This window comes from Balaenoptera musculus, chromosome 15 (genome assembly GCF_009873245.2).
Source record: "Balaenoptera musculus isolate JJ_BM4_2016_0621 chromosome 15, mBalMus1.pri.v3, whole genome shotgun sequence".
Taxonomy (NCBI): Eukaryota; Metazoa; Chordata; class Mammalia; order Artiodactyla; family Balaenopteridae; genus Balaenoptera; species Balaenoptera musculus.
In genome coordinates, this window is record NC_045799.1 from 41,182,113 (window position 1) to 41,209,412 (window position 27,300).

Below are 27,300 nucleotides of genomic sequence, written 5' to 3' on the forward strand. Positions count from 1 at the left end.
TTTTCCAAATACGTCTCCAAATATATAAATGTGCGATGTTTAATTGTAGGTGATTTTTGCTCGGATCTTTGACAGAGGGTCTCTGAAACAGAGAAATAAAAATATGAGCAAAATATACCTTATAGTATTTAAGTGCCGTGGAGTGACAGCTTCTAGAAATGATGCCAATTTCTTATTCCTTGTTCAGGTTTCTTGATTGTGGATGTGTTTAGAGCAAAGGAGATCAAAGTGTGATGTATTGTGTTTTCAGCTGCCATGTAAAGGCTGATTGGCAATTACAGCCGAGGCATCTGTCACACTTGGCTTTCAGGAAAAGCCATTGGAATGTGGTTGTCAGAGTGAGAATGTATTTGCTCTTTGAATGTGGAATGGTCAAGTTTTCCATTATATTTGAATGGAGAGAAGTATTGCATTTGATTGACCTTGTTGCTTAGTCGTTTAGCCAACTGGGTGGGGTGATCTGGAGTAAAAATACTGAAAGAGAAGCTGGTTAAAGGCACAGATTTTTTTTATCACATAATCTTCTGGGGTTGGGGGGTGGAGGTAGAGGGTTTCATTGCACCATTAAGTCATGCATTGATCTGGAAATTGGGAAGCCAATTAGTTGTTTATTCCATTCACCTGCCTTATATGATACCTCCTGGTGAATATATTTTTTGTAAAAGTGAAGCTGATTTGTTTTTTTCTGTTTTAGTAGTGGAGAATATGTGACTAAAAAATTATGACACAGTCTTTGGGCTCTGTATAGACAAGTTGTATAAAAATGAATTTCTCATGGATATGTGTGAGTGGAGAGATAGTGTGTTCTATTTTAAAGTGTGTTTACATTTGAAGATTTTTAGTAAACAGTAATATATTAAAATGGTATTTTGCTTTGTAACATTATAATACTGCATTCTGTATAGCTCACGGTGTGTTGCAAGTGAAAGTATATCCGCTATATACTGTTTAATTTTTCCTTTAATGACTTCTCATTTTTCTTTCCTTGTTAGTGTTTTTACCTTGTGTGAAAGAGTCAAATCATGGGCCAAATGGCCCTCAGTCCTACTTGGAATATATATTTACGTCAAGTAAAGTCCTTTGTGTGTAATGGTGATTAGAGCACCTCTCCCTCTGACTCAGAGGCGCTGAGTGTTAAAGGTGGTTTCCCTTGCCAGGGTTATATGGCTCCATGTTTACCAAGATTGGTCATTCTTCCTTCTTACCACCATACTACCTCTGTGATATATAATAGTTGACAGATTCCACGCTGAGGACAAGCAGATTATTGGTGATTTTCAGATTTAAGGTGTCTGTCCTTAAACCTAGTCTGCTACTGATTCACTACTTTCTTTCTTATGAACTAAAGCACAAATCAAAAATTTTTCAACTCTGAAATTTCTGAAGACAGATAACCTCAGAATCATTAAATATGACCAAATAAAATGGTGGCTCTGCTGTATGGATTGACACCATGATGATTTTGTTTCATGCGCTTGCTCCTGTTTGACATCCCTCTGTATGAGCTTCCTTTGATCGTCATTCAGCTCAGTTCAGGGCTGTTGAAGGCTTGTACCCCATCAGGCACTGAGGTACAAAGATCAATCTATACCTGTGCTTGAGAAATTCCATGATTGGAATTCCTGGGCATCCTGGGGCAAGTGAGTCTTTGTGGGACAAGGACTGTAGCCATGGAAAATCAATCCACAGAACTCAGTACAGAATCTGTGTGAGCTGAGATACCGAATCAGATGACACACATTCAAGTCACTGTGCAGCAGCCCACAGGGCACGTCTAGTAAAAAAAATCATCCAGCAGGATAGAAATTCCCAGACTAGAACGGCAGTGCCACCTCAAGAAAGCCACAAACATGGAGTATTTGTGAATAGATCTTGGTATTTCTCTATGTTTAATGAGATTAATGATTTATATTAAAAACATAAAGAAAAGCAATGAAAGCAATAAGAAATTAGTAATAATAGCTTACATTTTGCATACCACTTTGTAGTATGTCACAGTACTTTCACAAAGCCTTGTATTTTAAATTATATTTTATAAACATTGTGTATGTTCATTTTCCCTTTTCCTATCCCTGAGAGATCTTTTTCTTTCTCATCAATTTGGTTCATCCATTTCAGACTCATTAACAATCCACAGATGTGCTTTTGTAGAGAGAGAATGAAAAGGGAGCTCATTACATACTGTTTGGGTCATTTTCCCCCTCCATATTTAATAATTCCATGACAGTTTGACAGCAGAATCTAGTTCCTATTTGTCCTCTGTGACAGCGGTTTTATCATTTAAGGTACTAAAGCCAGCCATCCAGTCACCAGTGATAATATCTTTGCGCATCAGCAATTTGTTTGGAAAATGCTGTTGTCTGGGTTACAGACAAACTTGGTAATTTTGGACTGGTCTTTGCTTCTTTCATGCTTGCTAAATTAATTTATTCATAAATGCTTGTATTTGAATTACTTATACTTAGAGTCTGTATTCTGTGATTCATCATGATCAGTGGAATGATAAGCCTCAAAGATTTAGTGTTTCTTCACTGCTCGGATATTTTGAATGATGTCTTTTGATGTGGAAGAGCTGATCATTCTTTTCAGAAGTATTCTTAAGAGTGGAAAGAATATTGGCCAATATTTCACTGAAGGCTGTTGGTAAAGAAATGACTTAGAAAGTGGACTAAGGACTGTTTATACAATTTGATCTTTTGGTTTGTTCTCTTTTACAATATTAGATTTTTTTTTGATTCATAATAAAATTTAGATTTCTATAGATTTTTAGAAGCTTGTCAACCTGTTGGATGTTTCTATTCATGCTCTCATCATTCTACCAGAGGGTCAGCTTCATGTGGGTGAGGCTTGTCTATCTCAGTCACGATCCTAATGTCAATATCTAGCATATGTGCTGAATTAATGAATGAGTGATCAAATGAATTGTTTCAGACATTTTCACCTGGCAAATAGATTTTTGCCTGTTGCTTCTAATTCTTTCCCTCCTTCACTCCACTCTGCCCAGTCCTGTAGATTAATATTCTTAAATCCAGAGTCCCTGTAATTGTCCACAAGCCTCTAGACGTGTGACCCTCTCTACCTCCTTCTGTCCTCTCCCTCACTCACACGGGCTGCTTTGCTGGGTCTTTAATGCCTTTGCATTAGTGTTCCCTCTGCCTGGAATTCTAGTCTTCCAGACACCTGCGTGGTTTGCTCCCTCAGCTACTGTACTTCAAATCCTTGCTCAGATGTCACCTCAGGTGTCATCCTAACCAACCTATTTTTTTTTAATTAATTAATTAATTCATTCATTTATTTTTGGCTGTATTGGGTCTTCGTTTCTGAGCGAGGGCTTTCTCTAGTTGTGGCGAGCGGGGGGCCACTCTTCATCGCGACGCGCGGGCCTTTCACTGTCGCGGCCTCTCTTGTTGCGGAGCACAGGCTCCAGACGCGCAGGCTCAGTAGTTGTGGCTCACGGGCTTAGTTGCTCCGCGGCATGTGGGATCTTCCCATACCAGGGCTCGAACCCATGTCCCCTGCATTGGCAGGCAGATTCTCAACCACTGCGCCACCAGGGAAGCCCCCAACCTATTTTTAATTGCTTCTCTGCTTTATTTATAATTGCTTATCTATAACATTTAACATTCAAATACACTGTATCATTTACTTATTTATTTTGTTTATTGTCTATCTCCCCATACCAGAATGAGGGCAGAGCTTTTTTTCTGCATCTTTTTCATTTATTGTTGTATCCATACAGCTTAGAAAAATGCTTGACACATTAACAGGGGTTCAAAAAATATTTGTCGAATAATGAATAAAATCTAACTCTACTCCTCTCCAAATCCTTCAGTGGGTTTTTCCTCAAACACAGACTTGTTAACCTGATTATCTTTGGTCTTCCATGATTTACTGTTCTGTCTTGAGCTACGTCCAACCTATAATATGATCTGAATTGCTCAGAATGGCATGTCTGTACATGGGCTCTGTATTGGGGGCTTTCTAGAAAATTCTGCCTTTCTTCCTTTCTGCTTGTCTTCCAGACTCAGCTTAAATATCACTTCTGCCATAAAACAACTCAACTAAAAGTGCCTTCTTTTTCCTCAAAATCCAGAAAACTGCATGTTAACGTGCTGAGGGCCCTTTTTACTTGCTACATTTTATTGTTATATATGCAAACTTTCCACCTTTCTAGAAGTCCCTTGTTTATAATGGATACTAGAGAAATATCTATCAAATGAATTAGTTGTTAAAGGTGGAGATTAGTTGATAATTGCTGGTGGGGGGGTGTAAAAAACGTATATTAATATTTCTAAGAAATTATGAAATCAGTGATAGATATCCATTGTGTTTTTTTTTTTTTTATTTTTTATTTTTTAAATTTTTTTTTTTTTTTTTTTTTGGCTGCATTGGGTCTTCGTTGCTGAGTGCAGGCTTTCTCTAGTTGTGGCGAGCGGGGGCTACTCTTTGTTGTGGTGCACAGGCTTCTCATTGCGGTGGCTTCTCTTGTTGCGGAGCACGGGCTCTAGGCGCACGGGCTTCAGTAGTTGCAGCATGTGGGCTCAGTAGTTGTCGCTCACGGGCTCTAGAGCACAGGCTCAGTAGTTGTGGCGCGTGGGCTTAGCTGCTCCACGGCATGTGGGATCTTCTCAGACCAGGGCTCGAACCCCTGTCCCCTGCGTTGGCAGGTGGATTCTTAACCACTGCGCCACCAGGGAAATACCCCATTGTGTTTTTTAAATCATATTTTAACATACATCTAATTCCAAAGTCTCTTGTCTAAGAAATTTACTCTTTTTTTAAATTGAAATATAGTTGATTTACAATGTTGCCTTAGTTTCAGGTGTACAGCAAAGTGATTCAGTTATTCAGTTTTATATATATATATATATATATATATATATATATATATATATATATATATATATATTCTTTTTCAGATTCTTTTCCATTATAGGGTATTACAAGATATTGAACTATTGATATAGTTCCCTGTGCTATACAGTAGGTCCTTGTCGTGTATTTTATATACAGTAATGTGTATCTGTTAACCCCAAACTCCTAGTTTATCACTGCCCCCCACCCTGCCGCCCTTTCCCCTTTGGTAACCATAAGTTTGTTTTCTATGTCTCTGAGTCTATTTCTGTTTTGCAGATAAGTTCATTTGTATGATTTTAAGAAATTTACTCTTAATGGACCTTCTCCTAAAAGTGAACAAATAAAAATAAAGAAGCCATATCAACTTTACTTAATGATTTTCAGCATAGCTCACATGTCTATTCTGTTTCTTGAGAATCTCCACTTTTAGGCTTTAGGGCTGAATAATCATCAAAGATAAGTGCAAAATATGTTAAATTTGTGTATATAAAATGGTGGAACCTGTTTCTTTTATTCCTTCTATTTAATCTTTGTAAGACCTCAAAGGGTAATATTAGCATCCAACTCACAGTTTTTTATGAATCATTTGAAAGGAAACTCTAGGGTGAGAGACCGTAGCATAACATGTTTGAATATCATAGAGTGGTGGGAATCAGAATCCTTATTTTATTCCCAGGTGCAATAATAATCAGATGATAGTAGCTTAAAAGGTACTGTTGATAATAATTAGTACTTCTCTTGTGCCCTTCATCAAGAAATCGTAGTACTTTGAGACATTAGCTCATTAGTCCTTTTGAAATTTCTATGAGGAACTGACATGGCAATATTTTCTTCCAACACAGAGAGAAATTCAGGTACAGAGAGATTAAACCTGTTGCTTGCAATAACAAACTAAGTCTGTATTAGAGACACGGCAGTGACCAAGTAAGTTTTCCTGAGATAGGGAGAGAGTCCGTGACAAGTGTTGGCCAGGCCTGCTGCCTGTTTTTGTAAATAAAAATTTATCAGAATGCAGCCGGGCCCATTTGTTTACATATTGTCTATGGCTACTTTGATGTGACAGAATTGAATGGTTGCAACCAGGATTGTATGGCCACAAGCCTGAAACATGACTATCTGGCCCTTTGCTGAAAAAGTTTGCCAACAACTGGTCTGTGAGAATCCTTACTTTTTATAAAGGAGGAAGCTGAGATTTATAGAGGTTAAATATTTATTGAATTTTAATGAATGTATGTGACTTACTCAGATCACTATTGACAAAAGTGAGATTAAAATACCTGCCATCTCTTTCTTGGGACAGTCCTTGCTTCTGTTGCCTCAACAGAACATCACTTTGGGAGGATGATCTGAAGCCTTTTAAATCTTTCAGATTATAAGACCACCTTGAGGAAAAAAACGCCTGGGAAAAAATGGTCATTTTTCTCAACAGGGTCAGAATTGGAAAATGAATAAGTCAAGTCCCTGAAGGGAGAGTGAATTCAAACCACCAGAGTGTTAGGCGATACATCTTTATTCCTTGCTTCCTCCAGTGGTGTTAGTCACTGTACTGAAAGGGAGCCTGTAGTCCTGAGGAGATTCAGTTTCTAGAGTAGGTAACTCATAAGATGGCTTTGAGTTAGTACTCTGCAAAACACTGCAAAACATGACCTGATTTCAGCCACCGTGGCTCCGCCAGCAGGTGTCTGATTGTGAAGGCAGTGGAGAGGGCATGCTGCTAAGCGTGTGACTGCCAGTCTCTGATGGAAACCTGAGGGCCCTCATGAGCCCCTTCCAAAATTAAATGACTTACATTCCATCAAGAGAAAAATGGCTTTTGAAGAACATAAAATCACCTTCCTTCCTGAAGAGAGAGATGAGAGTTTTCCTCCTAAAATCAACTCTGATTGGCTCATTTCCCTTAAGTGCTTTAGGAATTTAATTTCTATCTGAATCTATTTCTTTATAGTCACCACCCCTTTCATTTATATTAAGGGGTTTTGTATAGTTTATCTCCTTAGTGATCCTCATGATGAGTGTGGAAAGTGAGAAGGACAGAAGGTTCTCATAATGGGCTACCTGGAGAAGCGGCAGCAACATCTCCTGGGAATTGGTTAGAGATGTAGACTCTGGTGCCCCACCCCAGACCTACTGAATCAGAAACGCTGTGGTTGAACAAGCTCTCACATGTTTCAGTGTGAGAACCATGACCTAGACAGTGGTGTAATTCAGGGCAGAACCCTTGCCTTTTGATTCCTCGCCCAGCGCATAACACAGACATCCTTTTGGGTCACAGATTAGGGCTTTCTTTGGGTCACAGATTAGGGCTTTCTTTGAAGAGTCTTCTGACATGCTCTTCCTTTTCTTTGTGGCATTTACACACTTAGTGATGGTATCTATATTTGTTTGTTTACTTGCTTATTGCCTGTCTTCTCAAACAGGATAACAGTTTAAGGAGAGCAGAAGTCACATCAGTCTCATTCACCCCTAGAATCCTTAGGATCTAACGTAACAGCCAGTTCAGAGTTGGAGGCTTTCAGTACATATTTACTAGAGGAATTAATGAAAGGATTGTCTTTGTCATTGTCGTAGTTGCACTGCCAGAAACCAACCAAGAGAACACTCCAGATAAGCCTACATGATTCCAGAAATCTGCAGAGCTAGGACTGCTGCCTCTTGTGGTAGCATCTCTGTTACCCTGTCACCCAGCACGCTGCTTGCTCAAAGATTCTAGCACCGTAAGAGAGCACAGGGGCACAGTTGGCTTAATTAGTCCACATGGTACACATATAACCTACACTTAGATTATGTTCTTTCATTTTTTCTCATTTTGATTTGACTCATTTTGGTAACATAGATTCCATCCCCAAGTGGCTTTGTGATGAAATAACTAAAAATCCCAATAGTAAATAATGTCTTTTAAAAATGTCTACATTTTGGAAGCAACTAGGTATTTACATTGTTGCATTACTGGCTGAGTGTAGAGTAAATGCATGTACTTGGCTTGCACTATTTGACATCTTAGCAGGCCTTCAGAGGATACTGTCTATACCTTTTTCCTATGTGATCAATAGGAAATAACAGTGTAAATCAATTCTGAGAAATAATGTAAATGGACTCTCCAAGGCAATTCCCGCTGTGAAATAAGTAGTTAGCGTTGACACTGGCATTAACCGCAGGGGGAGTAATCAGCCTTTGGATGTGCTTAATCAGAGTTATCAGCTAAGATTAAAAAGGAGCTACTGTTGCGCAGGATTTAAAAGATGAACATTTGAAGGTGTTCTCATAAATTAAAGCCATCAGAATTGCCTTGAGTAATTTAGGATGCTTTGAGGTCAGGCACAAGCAAACAGGAAAGGTTAATCTCAGAGCCATGGTAGTTAATGTGCAGGAACAGCAGAATACATTTATTGAAATAAGCAGCAGATACTGAGCTAAATGAAGATTTTCCTCCAGTGCTAAAATGTTCCTTGAGTTATTACTAACATATATGATTCAAATAAAAAGTGGGTAAACTTATTAACTATACTTGCAATTAATCACTAATCCCAAAGATTAAATATTAGACCACTTCATGGCTTGATTAGAGGTGTTTCCAGTTGAAAATATTGATGGGACCAAGCTCTGCACTATGGAATAAAAGATTGATTCTAGGTCAGGTACACTAATTGTCAAGGTAGAAGGTCCGAGGAGAAGTCCTGAATCCAGGATATTCTAATTGTTTGGTCAAGCCCTCTGAGACTGGGTTTCCTCATCCATGATTAGCTGGGGGTAGGCATATCTACCTTAGGCAAGTTTGTTAAGGAGTAGACATAGAACCACTTTTTAATAGTGTTAAGACATATAGCTATAAGACTCTATTATTACTTGTAAAATGCTTCCCATACCTCATTAACTTATTCAATCTATGTTTATTGATGCTTTCTCTGGGCTTGAGTGCTCTTCTAGAGTGTAGAAAACTACAGTGAAGAAGATAGCCAAGGTCCTGTCCTCTTCGATCCTAGCTTCCAGCAGAGAGAGGCAGAAAATAAACACATTCACGTAAAAGCCAAGCCTCTCAGATGATGGTAAGGGCCATGAGGAAAATAAAAAGTTCTGAGAGAGTGGACAGTGGAGGGAGGGGACTGCTTTTCCATGGTGGTCAGGGAAGGCCTCCCTGAGGAGGTGATGCCTGAGCTGAGAGCCATGTAGCTATCTGGGGAGAAAGTGATTGCTGGCAGAGTCAAAGCGCTTTACCACTGGGTTAAGAAAAATCACCTTGCCTGACGTGTAAAACAAGATAGTCCATGAATTTTTCTTTCTTTTTTTTTTTTTTAAATATCTTTATTGGAGTATAATTGCTTTACAGTGGTGTGTTAGTTTCTGCTGTATAACAAAGTGAATCAGCTATACATATACATATATCCCCATATCTCCTCCCTCTTGCGTCTCCCTCCCACCCTCCCTATCCCACCCCTCTAGGTGGTCACAAAGCACTAAGCTGCTCTCCCTGTGCTATGCAGCTGCTTCCCGCTAGCTATCTATTTTACATTTGGTAGTGTATATAAGTCCATGCCACTCTCTCACTTCATCCCAGCTTACCCTTCCCCCGCCTCGTGTCCTCAAGTCCATTCTCTACATCTGCGTCTTTATTCCTGTCCTGCCCCTAGGTTCTTCAGAACCATTTTTTTTTTTTAAGATTCCATATATATGTGTTAGCATATATGGTATTAGTTTTTCTGTTTCTGACTTACTTCACTCTGTATGACACACTCTAGGTCCATCCACCTCACTACAAATAACTCAATTTCGTTTCCTTTTATGGCTGAGTAATATTCCATTGTATATATGTGCATATGTGCCACATCTTCTTTATCCATTCATCTGTCGATGGACACTTAGGTGGCTTCCATGTCCTGGCTATTGTAAATAGAGTTGCAGTGAACATTGTGGTACATGACTCTTTTTGAATTATAGTTTTCTCAGAGTACATGCCCAGTAGTGGGATTGCTGGGTCGTATGGTAGTTCTATTTTTAGTTTTTTAAGGAACCTCCATACTGTTCTCCATAGTGGCTGTATCAATTTACATTCCCACCAACAGTGCAGGAGGGTTCCCTTTTCTCCACACCCTCTCCAGCATTTATTGTTTCTAGATTTTTTGATGATGGCCATTCTGACCGGTGTGAGATGATATCTCATTGTAGTTTTGATTTGCATTTCTCTAATGATTAATGATGTTGAGCATTCTTTCAAGTGTTTGCTGGCAATCTATATATCTTCTTTGGAGAAATGTCTGTTTAGGTCTTCTGCCCATTTTTGGATTGGGTTGTTTGTTTTTTTGATATTGAGCTGCATGAGTTGCTTGTATGTTTTGGAGATTAATCCTTTGTCAACTGCTTCATTTGCGAATATTTTCTCCCATTCTGAGGGTTGTCTTTTCGTTTTGTTTATGTTTTCCTTTGCTGTGCAAAAGCTTTTAAGTTTCATTAGGTCCCATTTGTTTATTTTAATTTTTATTTCCATTTCTCTAGGAGGTGGGTCCAAGAGGATCTTGCTGTGATTTATGTCGTAGAGTGTTCTGCCTATGTTTTCCTTTAAGAGTTTGATAGTGTCTGGCCTTACATTTAGGTCTTTAATCCATTTTGAGTTTATTTTTGTGTATGGTGTTAGGGAGTGTTCTAATTTCATTCTTTTACATGTAGCTATCCAGTTTTCCCAGCACCACTTATTGAAGAGGCTGTCTTTTCTCCACTGTATATTCTTGCCTCCTTTATCAAAGATAAGGTGACCATATGTGTGTGGGTTTATCTCTGGGCTTTCTATCCTGTTCCATTGATCTATATTTCTGTTTTTGTGCCAGTACCATACTGTCTTCATTCCTGTAGCTTTGTAGTATAGTCTGAAGTCAGGGAGCCTGATTCCTCCAGCTCCATTTTTCTTTCTCAAGATTGCTTTGGCTATTCGGGGTCTTTGGTGTTTCCATACAAATTGTGAATTTTTTTGTTCTAGTTCTGTGAAAAATGTCATTGGTAGTTTGATAGGGATTGCATTGAATCTGTACATTGCTTTGGGTAGGGTAGTCATTTTCACAATGTTGATTCTTCCAATCCAAGAACATGGTATATCTCTCCATCTATTTGTATCATCTTTAATTTCTTTCATCAGTGTCTTACCATGTTCTGCATACAGGTCTTTTGTCTCCTTAGGTAGATTTATTCCTAGATATTTTATTCTTTTTGTTGCAGTGGTAAATGGGAGTGTTTTCTTAATTTCACTTTCAGATTTTTCATCATTAGTGTATAGGAATGCAAGAGATTTCTGTGCATTAATTTTGTATCCTGCTAGTTTACCAAATTCATTGATTAGCTCTAGTAGTTTTCTGGTAGCATCTTTAGGATTCTCTATGTATAGTATCATGTCGTCTGCCAACAGTGGCAGCTTTACTTCTTTTCCAATTTGGTTCCTTTTATTTCTTTGTCTTCTCTGATTGCTGTGGCTAAAACTTCCAAAACTATGTTGAGTAATAGTGGTGAGAGTGGGCAACCTTGTCTTGTTCCTGATGTTAGTGGAAATGGTTTCAGTTTTTCACCATTGAGCACGATGTTGGCTGTGGGTTTGTCATATATGGCCTTTATTATGTTGAGGAAAGTTCCCTCTATGCCTACTTTCCGCAGGGCTTTTATCAAAAATGGGTGTTGAATTTTGTCAAAAGCTTTCTCTGCATCTATTGAGATGATCATTTGGTTTTTCTCCTTCAATTTGTTAATATGGTGTATCACGTTGATTGATTTGCGTATATTGAAGAATCCTTGCATTCCTGGGATAAACCCCACTTGATCATGGTGTATGATCCTTTTAATGTGCTGTTGGATTCTCTTTGCTAGTATTTTGTTGAGGATTTTTGCATCTATGTTCATCAGTGATATTGGCCTATAGTTTTCTTTCTTTGTGACATCTTTCTCTGGTTTTGGTATCAGGGTGATGGTGGCCTTGTAGAATGAGTTTGGGAGTGTTCTTCCCTCTGCTATATTTTGGAAGAGTTTGAGAAGGATAGGTGTTAGCTCTTCTCTAAATGTTTGATAGAATTCGCCTGTGAAGCCATCTGGTCCTGGGCTTTTTTGTATAGCTTTTGTTTGTTGGAAGATTTTTAATCACAGTTTCAATTTCAGTGCTTTGATTGGTCTGTTTATATTTTCTGTTTCTTCCTGGTTCAGTCTCGGAAGGTTGTGCATTTCTAAGAATTTGTCCATTTCTTCCAGGTTGTCCATTTTATTGGCATATAGTTGCTTGTAGTAATCTCTCATGATCCTTTGTATTTCTGCAGTGTCAGTTGTTACTTCTCCTTTTTCATTTCTAATTCTATTGATTTGAGTGTTCTCCCTTTTTTTCTTGATGAGTCTGGCTAATGGTTTATCAATTCTGTTTATCTTCTCAAAGAACCAGCTTTTAGTTTTATTGATCTTTGCTATCGTTTCCTTCATTTCTTTTTCATTTATTTCTGATCTGATCTTTATGTTTTCTTTCCTCTGCTAACTTTGGGGTTTTTTTGTTCTTCTTTCTCTAATTGCTTTAGGTGTAAGGTTAGGTTGTTTATTTGAGATGTTTTTTGTTTCTTAAGGTAGGCTTGTATAGCTATAAAGTTCCCTCTTAGAACTGCTTTTGCTGCATCCCATAGGTTTTGAGTCATTGTGTTTTCATTGTCATTTGTGTCTAGGTATTTTTTGATTTCCTCTTTGATTTCTTCAGTGATCTCTTGGTTATTAAGTAGTGTGTTGTTTAGCCTCCATATGTTTGTATTTCTTACAGATTTTTTCCTGTAATTGATATCTAGTCCCATAGCTTTGTGGTCAGAAAAGATATTTGATACAATTTCAATTTTCTTAAATTTACCAAGGCTTGATTTGTGACTCAAGATATGATCTATCCTGGAGAATGTTCCATGAGCACTTGAGAAGAATATGTATTCTGTTGTTTTCTGATGGAATGTCCTATAAATATCAATTAAGTCCATCTTGTTTAATGTATCATTTAAAGCTTGTGTTTCCTTATTTATTTTAATTTTGGATGATCTGTTCATTGGGAATTGCCATTTTTATTTTGAGAGGAAACATTAATTCTGCTTCTGTTATGTTTTGATGCTGTTAGCTAAGTGAAGCAGAGGTAACTTCCTAGGTACATTTGTGGCAGTGCCCTTCCAAATCTGTTTGCTGGTCTAGGTGGTGTGTTTCCCATTAGCACCTTCATTTTTCAGAACCATCTAGAGTCTGCTCCATTCCTAATCACACATTATTTGTGAAATCCCTATAATTTTCTGAGGGCTTCTGAAGCTTTCCTTTCCTTACCTGTGACATTTTGAGGAAAGATTTATTCCCCATCTGTGTTTATTCTGCTTAGTGAAGATCATCAGAGACAACCTTAAATGTATTTTTGCAAATTCTCTTTCAAATTGTGTCTGTTTTGCATTTAGAGTTCAGTTACCTATTTGAAGGTGTATGGAGGACAAGGGGCTGTCTTAGAAATCCCCATCTTTCCAGACACTCAGTTTTTGCTTTCTTTCATCATGGCACATGATGCCAAATGATTGTCTTTCCTTATATGGCCAGGTGATTTTTTTCGTGTTTTAATGTTACTCCTCTACTTGGGTGTGTCACATACATATATGTATACATATACATGGACACGTCATTTTTCATGTACTCCCTTAGAAGTATGTTCTTATTATGCTGAACACAGATTTCCTTCTGCCTTATAATGTGTTTTATGAGTATAGAGTTCAGGGCTTTTTTTTTTTCAGTTTGTGGGGCTATTTGGGAAAGTATTCTGGGAGAGTTTGGGGGTGTTTTGATGGAACTGGGATGGAGGACTTTAGGGATCCCCTGGGAAAAGTATACTTTGCATTTAACAGTCTGTCTGGTACATACTAAGTAGTGATAAGTATTTCATTCATTCAGAAACACTGATTGGTTCCTAAAATATGTGCCAGGTGCTTGGCTTATCTTTTGGGAAAGAATGATATGCAAAACAGACAGGGAGCTTGCCCTCCTGGAATTGAGTTGAGCTGAAATGAACAAGTGACTTGCCCAAGATCACCCAGATTTAAGTGATGAAGCCTTGCCAGGAGTCCAAATTGTCAGTTTTTCCATCTGTGATCCTTTCTTCTTTTTCATGGGGGTTTTCTTTGGGGCCTCATATAGTGACAAAATCTGGTGATGTTGACCTTCTTGCCCCATGCTCCTTTGGGGGTTTCCTATGCAGTGACCAGTGGAAATGGTCAGTGGATTCCAACATATTTGTACCCTGGGAGGGGAGGAGGGACATGGCACACCTCTCTTTGTCTAGTATAGTAAATGACTCTGGAAAGCCTTTTTCTAACTTGGCATCAGGGGTACAGGCCTTTCTTAACTTGGGTGTGGTGTAACAGTTGCCCGACATTTTCTAACGACACATAGAGCATAGTCCGGTAATCCCTATGAACTCAGAGTTTGATATTTCACATTACTTAAGAATAAGGCAGACAGTGATTTGTAAACACTATTTTCAATAATTAATTGTGATTTGATATCCATATGTTTTAGGAAAAAAAATCTTTTGGATCTCTAGTCCCTCAATCAGAATGTCAAACATGCATTGTTATACAATGTGGAAACCAATTAAACAGACAAATTCATTACCTATGGATTCATTCTATTTATTTTCTTTAGAAGCACCTTTTAAAAATACGATTGACACCTGTCTGTCAAAGCATCCGTACCAAGTTATGTTTCCCACACATAAAAGACATGGGTGGAGTTCAGGAGTCCTTGCCTATCCTCCGGTGTTATGGCCTCTCTGCTCATTTGTTTACTTTCCCTTTCTTTTTTCCGTTAGTGCTTTGTAATTGCCTGTCAGATTTTTCTTGAACTGTTTGATTGATTGACTTGTGGCATAATCCATTTTAGAGATAGACTTTGGAACTTCCTGAAGTCAGAATCAACCCATAAGAAATATTTAAGTGGATGCCCTTCCTGTCTGGAACTTTCTTTCTATTGATATTCACATCCCATAAAATGGTTAAGAACGTGGGCTTTGAAGCCCAACATTCTAGGCTCAAATTCACACTCTGGATTTGGGCAAGTTATGAAACCTCTTTGTGCCTCAGTGTTGCCACCTGGACATGGGAATAAGAATAGCCCTGCTCTCACAGAGATGCTGAGGATTATGAGTCAGTGTCTGGCTGCACTCAGAGCACTGCCGGCCTCCATGTAAACGCTGTGTAAGGTGAGCTGCTTTTCCCTGAGGTTATCCTGACCACCTTATCTGAAATGTCACCCCATCACTCTCTGTTCTCTTGCCCTGCTGTACTTGACGTCACAGCCCTTATCATCATCTGAGGTTATTTTATGTTTTATTGGTTTGTTTGTTGAATGTTTGTCTCTTCCACTAGAACGTAATCTTCATGAGAGCAGGGACTTTATTCACTATTGTATCTCCTGATCTGAGGAAGTCTTCAAAACCATTTGTGAATGAACAAATGGAAAACACACAGAAACTTTAAGTTTAATTACTTATAATTGTTAGCAGAGTTACTGGAAGAACTAGCCTAAGAAAACATTTAGTTTTGTACTCTACTCATTTGGCTCTTCCAGGAACTTGGCTAATAGTTAAAAATAAGCCAGGAAAATAGCATTAATATACTGGGAGGTCAAGCCCATATTTGACATTTGGTATATCTACCAAGAATGTTTTAGGTGTGCTGTACATTTTTTTCCCCTATTTCTCAAAACTGTAGTTTAAGTAGTAGTGTCAGGATGAAATAAGGCAGAGAGGAAGAGGTTTAAAGAACTTGACCTGGGAAGCATGTCCTGACTTGCTTGACTGAAAGCCGATAGATTGATAGGGAGATCCTTGCCCATTGATTTAGTCTGTGTTCAAAGATGATTTCCAAGCTCAATTTATTGTTTAACCTCATTAAAATAAAGTGATAATTTTATGGGTTAGAAATATGTTATGACTGACTTTCTGATTGAGACTACTAACCCCAGTGCTTACAACTTACATGTAAATGTGTTCAAAGGGGAAATATTGATGTGTGTTTCCTCTGTGTTCACACTGTTCAGACTTTATGGTGAATAACAAAGCTTTACAACTTGTTTTTCACAAATAGGATGCTAGGGACTTGCAGCAACATGGAAAATCTATTTATTATTTTGTGTCAGAGTTATCTGGGCCATCTCCCCCTTTATAGACCCGCAGAGCTAATTGTTGCTTGGGGTAGAGAAGGAAATAGCATAATAGCCAGAGGTTAGAGAATGTTAATTTCACATAAATAGAATTTCCTTTTATTACAGGGAAGGTAATTTTCTGACCACTAGGCAATAGAGTGGAATTTACTGTTAACCCCAATTTTGCCAGATGGGTGAAGGCATAACCCACCCCATCGTGACTTTAGGACTTCTGACATAAAGTTTTAAAAATATAATTACAGTTTCTTGCTTAGGAATCACCTCTGCTTTCAGCACTTGTAGTTGCAGCTATGGTCCTGAGACCACTGCATCAAGTAGGGGAAAAAAGAAAACTGAGGTGATTTGAGGAAGAGAGAAAAAAGATTACATGGGGTGTCCATGCAAAAAAAAAAAAAAAACCCTTAACCACAGCATGTATCTGGGTAATGGGCATATTCAGTGGGTGAATATCCCAGTTATCATAAAGCCAGTCCAACATGGCTTGCATGTGAAGCATATAAACTGCTTCATCTGAGTGTTCCACTTGGCATTTATGGGGGGAGTTGGACAGTCCCCCTTCTCAGAGTAAACAGACCTCACAGTAGATTTTACCCAATCCATCATTTTGGAGAATGTTATGTGTCTGGATCATCTGCAGCTCACTTGTTCCTTAGTGAGCAGTGAGTCCTGTGTCAACCCAAACATGTTCTTCTGCTCTGCAGCATTCAAAACCAAAGACAGTGCCCCTAAACTAGTCACTCTCACAAACTATTTTAGTAAATGTTCTTCAGGAAGCTGAAGATACAGATCCACAAAATGAGGCAACTCCATCACAGTATACCCTCTCGTTTCAGTAGTGTCTTGACCACCCTACATGGACTACCTTCTTGGTGACCAGAGGTACCTTCGTTGTCTTGGTGTAATTTTTCCCTTTTCAGGCTGTTTTGTGGGCAAAACTCAGACTGACCAAAATCTAAGCATGGTCTAGCATCAAGGCCCAACCCAGAACTTTCTTTTTAGCTACTACAGATAACAATAAACAAGGAATTGTATGTTTAGCATGGTTCTTACTTTGCATCTCTTTATGTACCCAATGAGCCAACTTGGGAATCAGATCTACTACCATTCCTAAATTCCACTGGTAACTTTTAACTTTAATAACTGCTCATGGTGCAGCTGCAGATTTACACCATGTGACTAGGGTTCAAAAGTTCTTCATTACTGGCCCTTTCATCTTTTCTCTTCCCAAACCATGCATTTCTGTGAGCCGAGGTGGGCCTGGTAAATCCCAATTCTGCCACTTCTGACACCACTTCTGAACTATTTTACTCACAACTTTTCTGACACCAAATTTATGCGTGTGTGTGTGTGTGTGTGTGTGTTTTGTCACACAAATGCTCTAAGTCTTTTGGTGCCAACTGGATGTCCTACGATTCAATTCAATTCTGACACTATGTACCTGGAGTTAGTGTCTGATGCCACAAATTACGGGCTCAGCCCCACAAGACTGCCCCCACTTCAAATGCCAGCCAAAAGTCCCAGCTTGTCACCAGTACTTCTCATGGACCAGCTATAATTTGAGGGTTCCTATGACCTTCCTCAGGTTTGAAAATTTGCTAGAATGACTCACAGGACTCAGGGAGACCGTTTACCTACTATTGCTGGTTTATTATAAAGGATACAACTCAGGAACACTCAAATGGAAGAAGTGTAGTGGGGGAGATACCGGAATGCATGGAGCTTCCACGCCCTCTCAGGACACATCACCCTCCCAGCACCAATGTGGTCAACCTGGAAGCATTCCCAACCCCAAGGTGCAGGGGTTCATTATGTAGGCATGATTGATTAAGTCATTGGCCATTGGTGATTAACCCCTTCTCCAGCCCCTGTCCCCTCCACGAAGGTCCAGCAGGTGAGGCTAACCCTCTAATTACATGGTTCCTCTGGCAACCAGCCCCCATCAGGAGCCATCTATGGGTCACCTCACTAGCATAAACTCGGGTTTGGTTAAATGCGGTTTGTTATGAATAACAAAAGATGTTCCTGTCACCTCTGTCACTCAGGAAATTCCAGAGGTTTTAGAAACTCAGTGTCAGGAACCTGGGGAAAAAGACCAGATATATATATTTTTATATATTAAAAATATGTTATATATATATATATCTTGCTGTATTACAGTAATCAGTCTCACAACTTGAAATATATTTGTGCAGAAATATTCTTAAGCATGTATACTAATAATATGTATCCCCATACCTACAAGAAAACTAATTTCTTTCCCATAAGTATCTAGTTTCACCACAGAACTTTAAATCTAGAAGTTGGGGTTAACTTCTCCTCATATTAAAAGAACATTTTGGGTATTCTTTGAGAGATGATATTTAACCATGACTTTTTAGTGTGTGTAACATATACTCATGTATTGTAATTTGAGGAAAATTCATTTTTAGCATCTTATATTCATGTAAGGGTCATCTAGGACCCCTATTTTTAAGCCAGGTGCCACATAGCATTAATTTACATGATATTATAAACTGAGTTTTATAGAATTATTTCAAAAATTTAAATAATAGGTCTTTCAGATCATAATTGAATAGCATAAGGTAAAACAAAAGTTCTATTTGTGAAGCTAAATATCACTCAGCTATTCAATTATTCTTGGATGTAGATGTGTAAGCTTGTTCTTTTACAGTTAGACCATATGTGTCCATTTATTTTTCTGTGATAGATGTGCCAGATAGCCAAAACCTTTGCTTAGTACCTTGGGGGAAAGGGGGCCTTTGACATGTGCACTGATTTTATGCCATTCTAGTCACATGTTGTACAAAATCCATTTAAATAGGAGAACTAAATTGCTTACAGTAGTAAGCTACATTTCCCTCAGTGAATGCTGGTACATTTTGATGCATGCTGATCTGGGCTCTGACACAGTCATCATCTACATACCAAACATATGCATTTAGCCTTCAGAACAGAACCTGGCACTGCTGGAGCTGTGGGAGTGAGTTCACTCGTCGAAGCAATCTTTCCTCTTCCTCTTTGGAGAAAGAACTTATCATTGGTGGCCTAGAGTCCATTGTCTCAAGCCTCAGAGCAGCCTTTCCAGTGAACAAAAATAGATTCTGTAGCATGGTGAAGATTTGAAACCCTGACTCGTCTTTCTTCCCTTCTATGAGAGAATGCTTGTGGTCATGAGGCCTGCAGTTTAAAAGATGAGCAGTAAATGTACTGAAACACCGATGTTAAAAAAAAGGTACAAAATATCAGTAGAAAACTGATATTTTTATATCAGTTTTATTTTTGAAATCACTAGTTTTACCTTTGCAATGGACGAAACACAAAGTACACAAATGATGATTTCTTTACCCACAGAACACTCAGGTTTCTCTTCTGCCTTTTGCGTTTTTGTATGTCATTGGTATCTACGTATGTTTTGTAGATACTTTCCACCTATGACTTTCCGATAATTCAGATATATGGCTTACATGATTATTCACCTTCCCTTACTTTCATTCTATCTTGAGTAGCCTAAATTGAAGGGCCTTTAAAGGTCTTGTGTGTTCTCCATGTCAACTCCTAAACATCCATACTTCTAAAAACTGATGTTGAACTCCTTTGATGACTGTCCTTCACGTTTACCTCATAGGTGATGCCACTTGACTGAAAAGTCCTCTTGTAATCCAGTGATTAAACCCTTCCAGCTGGGGCCCAAGGGGGATCTCTTGTGCTGAATTGCACTGCACAGTAAATGACATTATAGTAAGGTTTTAACTTATGAGTTAACTGAATGAATGGGAACTTTGCTGTTGCAATTCATTAGTATTCTGTGTGGTAAAGCAAGACTCGCTGCTGCCAGTGGGAGCCAGTACAATCTTCTCTTCTTATAATTAATTATCATACCAGTGTATTAAAGGCACTTTAACTAAAGGGAGAAATACCCTTGTAAGGAAAGTCTAAGTTGGCCTAAGGAAACAAGGTGATCATTTCTGTATGAATCTCTGCCTGTGTGGCAGATCCTGTTCTAGATACTTCTGCAATATCACCTCATTTTTATCTTCAGAACAACCTTGTGTGGTAGGGTCTTCTATATCCCTGTTTTGTATATGAGGAAAATCGGGCACAGAGAGGCTAAATAACCTGCCTAAGATCCCGTAGCTTGTAAGAGTAGAGCAAGGATTCAAACTGAGGTTGTCCTTCTCCATGGCTCTGTACTTGAAAATGAGATTTTATCTCATCCTTAGGCATAAACATTTGCTTTATATATGAATTAATTTCATTGACATTGTTTCTCTTTGATTTCTTTCCCCTTTTTGTGAAAGTTGATGATGATATTTAGGAAGCTTCATTTTTTTTTTTTTTTTGGAAGCTTCATTTTTTAACTTAAAAAATGTTTAAACTCAGAAAAGTACTGAGAAAAGTAACAAAATCTCGTGCATCACCAAAAGTCTTAAAAATATTAACATTTTGGCTTCTTTACTTCCACTCTTTGTTTTTTAAATAAAAGAATAAGTAATTTTTGACAATGTTCTTCTCCTCAATCATATTCCTTCCTTTTCTCCTTCCCATTCCTTGCCCAAGAGCCACAACTCTTAAGAGCTGGATATAAAACTTTCTAGAATATGTTTTGATATTTCTTCCACATATATAGAAATACAGATTTCCCTGCTATCCCAAAATAGAGCATTCCTATGAAAACTTTCATAAACCAAAATGGTGTAAAGTGAAGAAGCAATTACCTTGTTTTTTTGGTAAAAGTTAAAATCATCTTCAGATTTATTCTTGTTAGTGAAAACAGGTACTAATGTAGGTCTTTCATAAAAGCAGAGCAACGTAAAGTGAACTTTCGAAAAGCGGGGGATAGCTGCAGCTATAAACCATACACACTATGGTTTTGTGTGTTTAAATGTATACATAAGTCCTCACGTTGTATAGACCATACTGTTTCTTAGCCTTTTCACCTAACATTAGGTTTCTGAAACCTCTCTGTAGTGCTTTACCTAGCTGTAATTCATTATCAGCAGCTGAATTTAACTCTATCTTCTAGATACACCATATTTTATGTGTTCATTCTCCAATCACTGGGTGACTAGGTTGTTTTCAATATCTATTATAAACAATGCTGAAGCAAACATTTGTCAGGATATATGGCTTCACATGTGTGTGCCTCCTGAGGTGAGCTTGCTGGTTGGGAGGGGCTGAGCGGTGAAGTCCAGCGATGAGTGTAGAACAGCAACTAATGGGGAACTGGGTGCTTTAGAACCACGCCTGAGAATTAAAGGAAAGAACCAGCAAGAACGTTCACTGTGGTTATGAGACGATTCGCAATACATTTGACTGCTAATAGATAATTATCTATGTCCAGGCTTGATGAAGTCCCTACAGACAAATGTTAGGCTTATGTGAGGTTTAATAAAGAAAACTCTGAGCTAAGAGGCAGGAGACCTGGATTTTCTCCCTAGCTGTGCTCTAACCTAGATTCGTGCCATAAAACCGTACATTAATGCACTCTGAATCTCATTTTTCTCACCTGAAGATGAGCAATTTTTTGTAGTGGACTTTTTTTGCTTAAGACTTCTTCCGGCACCCGTCTACCTGAGTTATAGCCAGGACAAGTACTCTTTAAGGTTGACACTGCACTCCCACCCCACACACACACTCAGGCTTGAACTGAATGATCCACAGGCCTCAGTCTCTATTGCCCCTGGACTGCCACCCTGCTGCCCCTGAATGGAGTGCCCATTCCTAATCCAGAGCTTCAGGCGTTTGGTCTTATGGGCCCCTCAGCTAATTGTTCCCTTTCCCTAGTGTATAGAATACTCCTGCTCTCTTTACTCGTGGGCAGGGCAATTCTGAACCACGTGACCCTCGGATTTCTCCAGAGGCCTCAGCCTCCAGCCACCCCCAGTGGTTGCTGGCTTGATAACAGCACTATTTATTGTCCCTTTCCTTTCTCATTTCTCTACCCCTGACCATTGTCATCTGAGCTCCTTGCCTCAGGGTCTTCTTTCTGGGGAAACCCAAACAAAGAAATTGACTGATTCAAGTCCTGCCTGTTCTTCTACCTCTAGCCCAACTCCACAGGCTTCAAAGGTTCTTCCTGACCTGCTTGGGCTCATGCTCACAGAGCTGACCTGGACCCTTACGGCATTTGCCTTTTGAACCAATTAATGCAAGGCTGTGTGTGATTATTCAGGCTCTTACCTTTGGCATCCCTCCTCCCAATCATAAGATGAACTGCCAAAAGTCAGGAGCTCTTCTGCATGTTGCTGTTGTTTTTATTTTCAGTGTTCCTCAGTGCCTGGTATGGAATTAATGCAGAATATACGCGAGTAGTAAGTTTTCATTGAGTGAATAATGTTGTCTTAATAGGTCCATACCCTGCCAGGGCTGATTTGTGGATGTCAGCCGTCTCTTCTCTCTTCTTGGATTTCTTTGCCTTTTAATTAACTTCCCATCAGGCTTGTGGCTCTTGGTGATCACAGTCACCTGTGGGCCTGACAGTCAGAAGGTTATAGACTAGGCCGTTCCTTTCGTTATAGGGGTGATAAAAAGAAATACTCTCAGCGGAAATAACTGGGAATAAAAATGTGTTGGGGAGTAGCAATTAGAATTTTTAAAAATTTTTATCTAATGCCTTTAATTCCAAATTTATCCATAGCTTTGTTTTAAAGTTATTATCAGGGTTATATGAAGTTAATAATAAGCGACCAAACAAACTCAAAACATTAATGATTCTAAATGTTTTGCTTCAAATATTTTTACCACCTTTCCCCATGAGATGGAGTCTATATTTTCTCTCTCCCTCCCTCCCTCCTTTTCCTCCCTCCCTTCTTTCCTTCCTTCATTTCTTTCTTTCCAGAGTCAGCCTGATTGAAATAAAAATTTTAAATTGACTCTTAAAAATTCTCTCTTTTATTGCCATTAAATACCTCATATGGTTAAAAAATTGGGAGAAGAATTCAAATGAGTGAAACTGACAGCTTACTGTTTTGTTTAGCAAATGAGTGTTTACTTTCAACTTAATGTTTTGACTACAGTCTTTACTTTCTTTGTGAAATCAGGGCCTCTCACCTCCGAAATCTTTAGTAGCTAAGAGTGTTTACTTATTCCTTGAGTTTAAAAATTGAGGAAACATTTTTTTCCCCCTCAAACAGTGTAACATTCTATTTATCATTTGTTTGAACCTGCTTAGTGAATATTGGTTTTGTAAAATATATTCCAAAAAGCTTGTTTCTCAGATTCAGTTCTTTTCAAACTGTGCACAACCTGGCTGGGCAGAGGAGACCTCTCCTTTTGCTCGCCTTTATTCCTCCTGAATTGACTTTATCATCGTCCCTCCAGTGGTCTCTAAGGTTCATCACAGATTCTCTCTGCTTGCTGGCAGGAAGTAAGCAGCACAGAGACTGTGGGGCACAATTGCTGAAAGGGTCCTCTTTCAATTCAGCCCTCATTCTAATTTTAACTTATTTGGTGCTGCTGTGGAAAAGCTGTTTGCCTCAAATAAGGTGAATAAATAAATGATATCTTGAGTATAGAGTTCATAAAATAGGCTGCAGAAATCTAGCAGCTAAGATTTAGGCCCAAGGCACTAATTTTCTTCCTTTTCTTCTTTCATTTTTATCCTCCCTTTTCTCTGTAATGATCAGATGGATAGGGTTGGCAGGAGTGAAGGCATAGGAAACAAGATATTATAAATTTGTAATGTGAATGAATGGGTGTGTCTGTGTTCCAATAAAACTTTATTTACAAAAACAGGTGGCAAGCAAATGTGGCCTAGGGACTATAGTTTGCTGACTCCTGACAACTCTCTATTTGCTATTATCTGTATTTTATAAATAAGAAGGTGGAAGCAGATATTTAGGGGATGACCTGTGAGCCCATTGCTAATTAGTTATATATGTCACAGTAATACCTATTGTTATCTAACTTTTAGTTCAGGACTTTGTGCAGAACAGTTTATGATGGCCATTTCTCATCTAGTGATCATCCGCCTTGTCTGAGAAACAGACTTGTTTGCACTATTGGCTGGCCTGTGGGGGTCCCATGGGCAGTCTGCTTTTACTTTGTATTAGGGCCACGACTTCAACTTTAAAAATCAAGGCCACCTTGGTGGCATGCAAATCCACCATTGACACCGACAAAGGCAGATGCCTATGTCAATCTTTTCTTCTTTTAAAAATTTATTTATTTATTTTTGGCTGTGTTGGGTCTTCGTTGCTGCACGTGGGCTTTCTCTAGTTGCAGCGAGCGGGTGCTACTCTTTGTTGCAGCACGCAGGCTTCTCATTGCAGTGGCTTCTCTTGTTGCGGAGCACAGGCTCTAGGTGCGCAGGCTCAGTAATTGTGGCTCGTGGGCTCTGGAGTGCAGGCTCAGTAGTTGTGGCACATGGGCTTAGTTGCTCCGCGGCACGTGGGATCTTCCCAGACCAGGGCTCGAACCCGTGTCCCCTGCATTGGCAGGCAGATTCTTAACCACCGTGCCACCAGGGAAGTCCTCCTGCCTCAGTCTTAAGCGAGGGGTAGAAATGTAGCTCCTAAAAGCAGTTTTAATACTTCCCTCTACTTGTGATAACACTAAAAATGTATTTTTGCCGTCAAAAATGTATTCCTGGGTTCTGCATCTTTAAGAGAAAGGCCTAATTTGGGGGATATGGATCAAAATATTGGAAAAGAAAAAAGCTGTAAAATACTTTTATGAAATAAGTTCTAGCTTTAGAGTTATTTTGGTTCTAAAAGACATCCCTAGAGAGAAGCATGAGGTCTGTGGCTTGAGCCAAGTCTCTTACACATGCTTCTAGGATTCATGTTCATACATGCTCTCACACACACTCACATTCCATTTTTCTCTCCCTCTTGCTCTGTCTCTCTGTCTCTGTCTGTCTCTGTCTCTCTGTCTCTGTCTGTCTCTGTCTCTCTCTCTCATACACACACACACTCATACATGAAGTAAAGAGAGTATTTACAAGCAGACATCGTGCACCAAACTCTCAGACTATATACTTCATAGAGGTTGCCTCAGACTACTGTTCTGATCCAGTTTATATGTATTTAGATTCAAATTTAATAGGCTTGGTACCAGATTTCTCAATCTACCACAAATTAGAAGCAACAAATAGGGAAAAGGATATTGCTAGTAAAGGGTGACTGGCTGCAGCCGGAGGTGACAGCTGATGTTTGGCTACCAAAGGAAGTAGCCAAAAACACAAAAAAACCTACCATGATACCATGTTGAATCAGTTATTAGGAAAAGGTTAGCCTATATATATTGCACTCTGATTACTTAAACAGAAATAAGTGTAATATCTTTCAGGATTATGTTGCTGTAAAGTCATTCTAACAATTGGAAATTTTGACCTTTAATTTGTAGAATCCATTTTTCTGGAAAGTTCGCTCAAGTCTAACACCTCTTTTTCTGATGTTGGGTAGATGTGGAGTTTCCACATATTTATAAATACGTTATGGTCTAAAATTAATCTTTTTAAATAAGAATATTAATTCATGTTTTCAAACATATTTCCTAATTGATCAGCTATATATATTTTTATTTATATATTTCTTCATGCCAAACACAGTTAGAAATAGTTCTTTACTCAACTGAGTGATATTGAATCTAATGAAAAAAACTTAATATAGGACAAATCTAGGGAGAGCAGCAGTCAGAAGACAATTCACTCAATTTGATGAGGCAAACTCCCTTGAATACCTCTGAGAATGAGGAAGTAAAAAAGACCTTGAATGGCCAAACCAGAGGCTTCAGTTATATTTACTTGTCAAAAATGGACCCCACAATCAACAGGAAAACATAGCATGTGCTTAGGGCTGGTGATAAAGTCCTGCCCGTCTGAAGATGTGCTCCCATTTTATCTGCTCAGTCTTGGGCTGGTGACAGGCAATAAATATTCAGTGAGCCCCTTTAACTGAATTGTCAAAATGTAAAGTTTCATGCTTTAAATAGCATTCAAAAAACAAAACAAAACCAACAAGTTCATGGTAAGGGTGCAGTAAATATTTGGCTCACAATTTCATCTTGTGTAATGGGAAAATAAGATAAGCATGTGGCTCATTGTCACATATGTAGAATTCCTAAAATAGTTATTGCTTCAATAAATACTCATAGAAGAGTAGCTCAGGTTTCAGGTTTTTACATGTTATTGACTGAGTCTCCCTTTGGGGAAAATTTAAAAGATAAGGTGTCTTTTAACATGATTCAGGAACACAAGCATACTGGGTTTGACCCTTGTTTCTACCTCTTTGGGACATTTCCTCCTCCTTGCCGTCTTGTGTTCCGTTATTTTGTCCATACCATGCAACTTATTATAGTTTTATATTATTTAGGTTTTTTTTTTTTCTACCTTTGCCTGCTCACTCATTAGTTCTTACAAATAGTTTTAAATCTTTCTAAACAAATGCAATTGAGCTCAGTCCATGCTTTTCCTAATTGATAATCCACTTGCTGCCTTCATATCTAGGTGTACAATCACTTCTAAAAGTGAAGTCCTCATCTGTTCCTCTCCTAAGGACTCACATTCTCATTGCTGGTCAGCATCTGCCCTCTGTCTGAGTGGATTCCATACTAGCCTTTCCCAAATGGAGAGACTTTCATACCAAGCGTATTGGAGTTAAAACTGAGAGAGAGCATGCAATCCTTTTTTTTTCCTAAATTATACCCAAGTTTAGTACCAGGTTGTAAATTCAAGCTGAGACTTCTTTGTACTCTAAGGATTGAGCGAGTTGCTCAGATTTCTCTGGAGTGGGTCACAAGTTTTCTTTCTGGAGTTGTGTTCAGAATATATAGCCATTTTGATTTATTGGAGTCCTTTGCTAAAGCATAATTACAACTTTCAGACAATCCTTTTGAAGTCAATTTCAGCTTTTTTATATTTAAGGAAAAGAGGAATAAATCATGTCTCCATATGTACCCTGCAGTTCTTCAGGAATAATTTTCAGTGTTGTTGAAGAAGTTAGGAACACCCAAGTTAATCATTATATCATACAGGTTTTGCAAAAGCAGGATGTATAAGTTATTAGTCATGTTTAAGAAACTCAGTTTTCTTGAAGCATTGAAAGATGTTATTAATCCTAGAGACTAGGTGATAGTTTGTATATTGCCAAAGATTTTAAAAAACATAATTGGGACCCCTGTTACAAATGGGGTTCATATTCATCATGAGGTTTCTTCTTTTCCTTTTCAGAACTGACCTGGTGAGTCAGTGGACTAAATGGGGGCTATACGTTAGCTCCACCCCCTAGCAGCCCTTTGGCCCGTTCCATAATTCTCCCAACTACT

At 38.6% G+C, this 27,300-nt stretch overlaps 1 protein-coding gene across 1 annotated transcript in view; it reads left to right on the forward strand.

Annotated features, from left to right (window-relative positions):
- The window catches only part of MACROD2 (mono-ADP ribosylhydrolase 2), a 1,985,747-nt gene that overhangs the window by 652,144 nt on the left and 1,306,303 nt on the right, over window positions 1-27,300 (forward strand). The window lies entirely within an intron of this gene.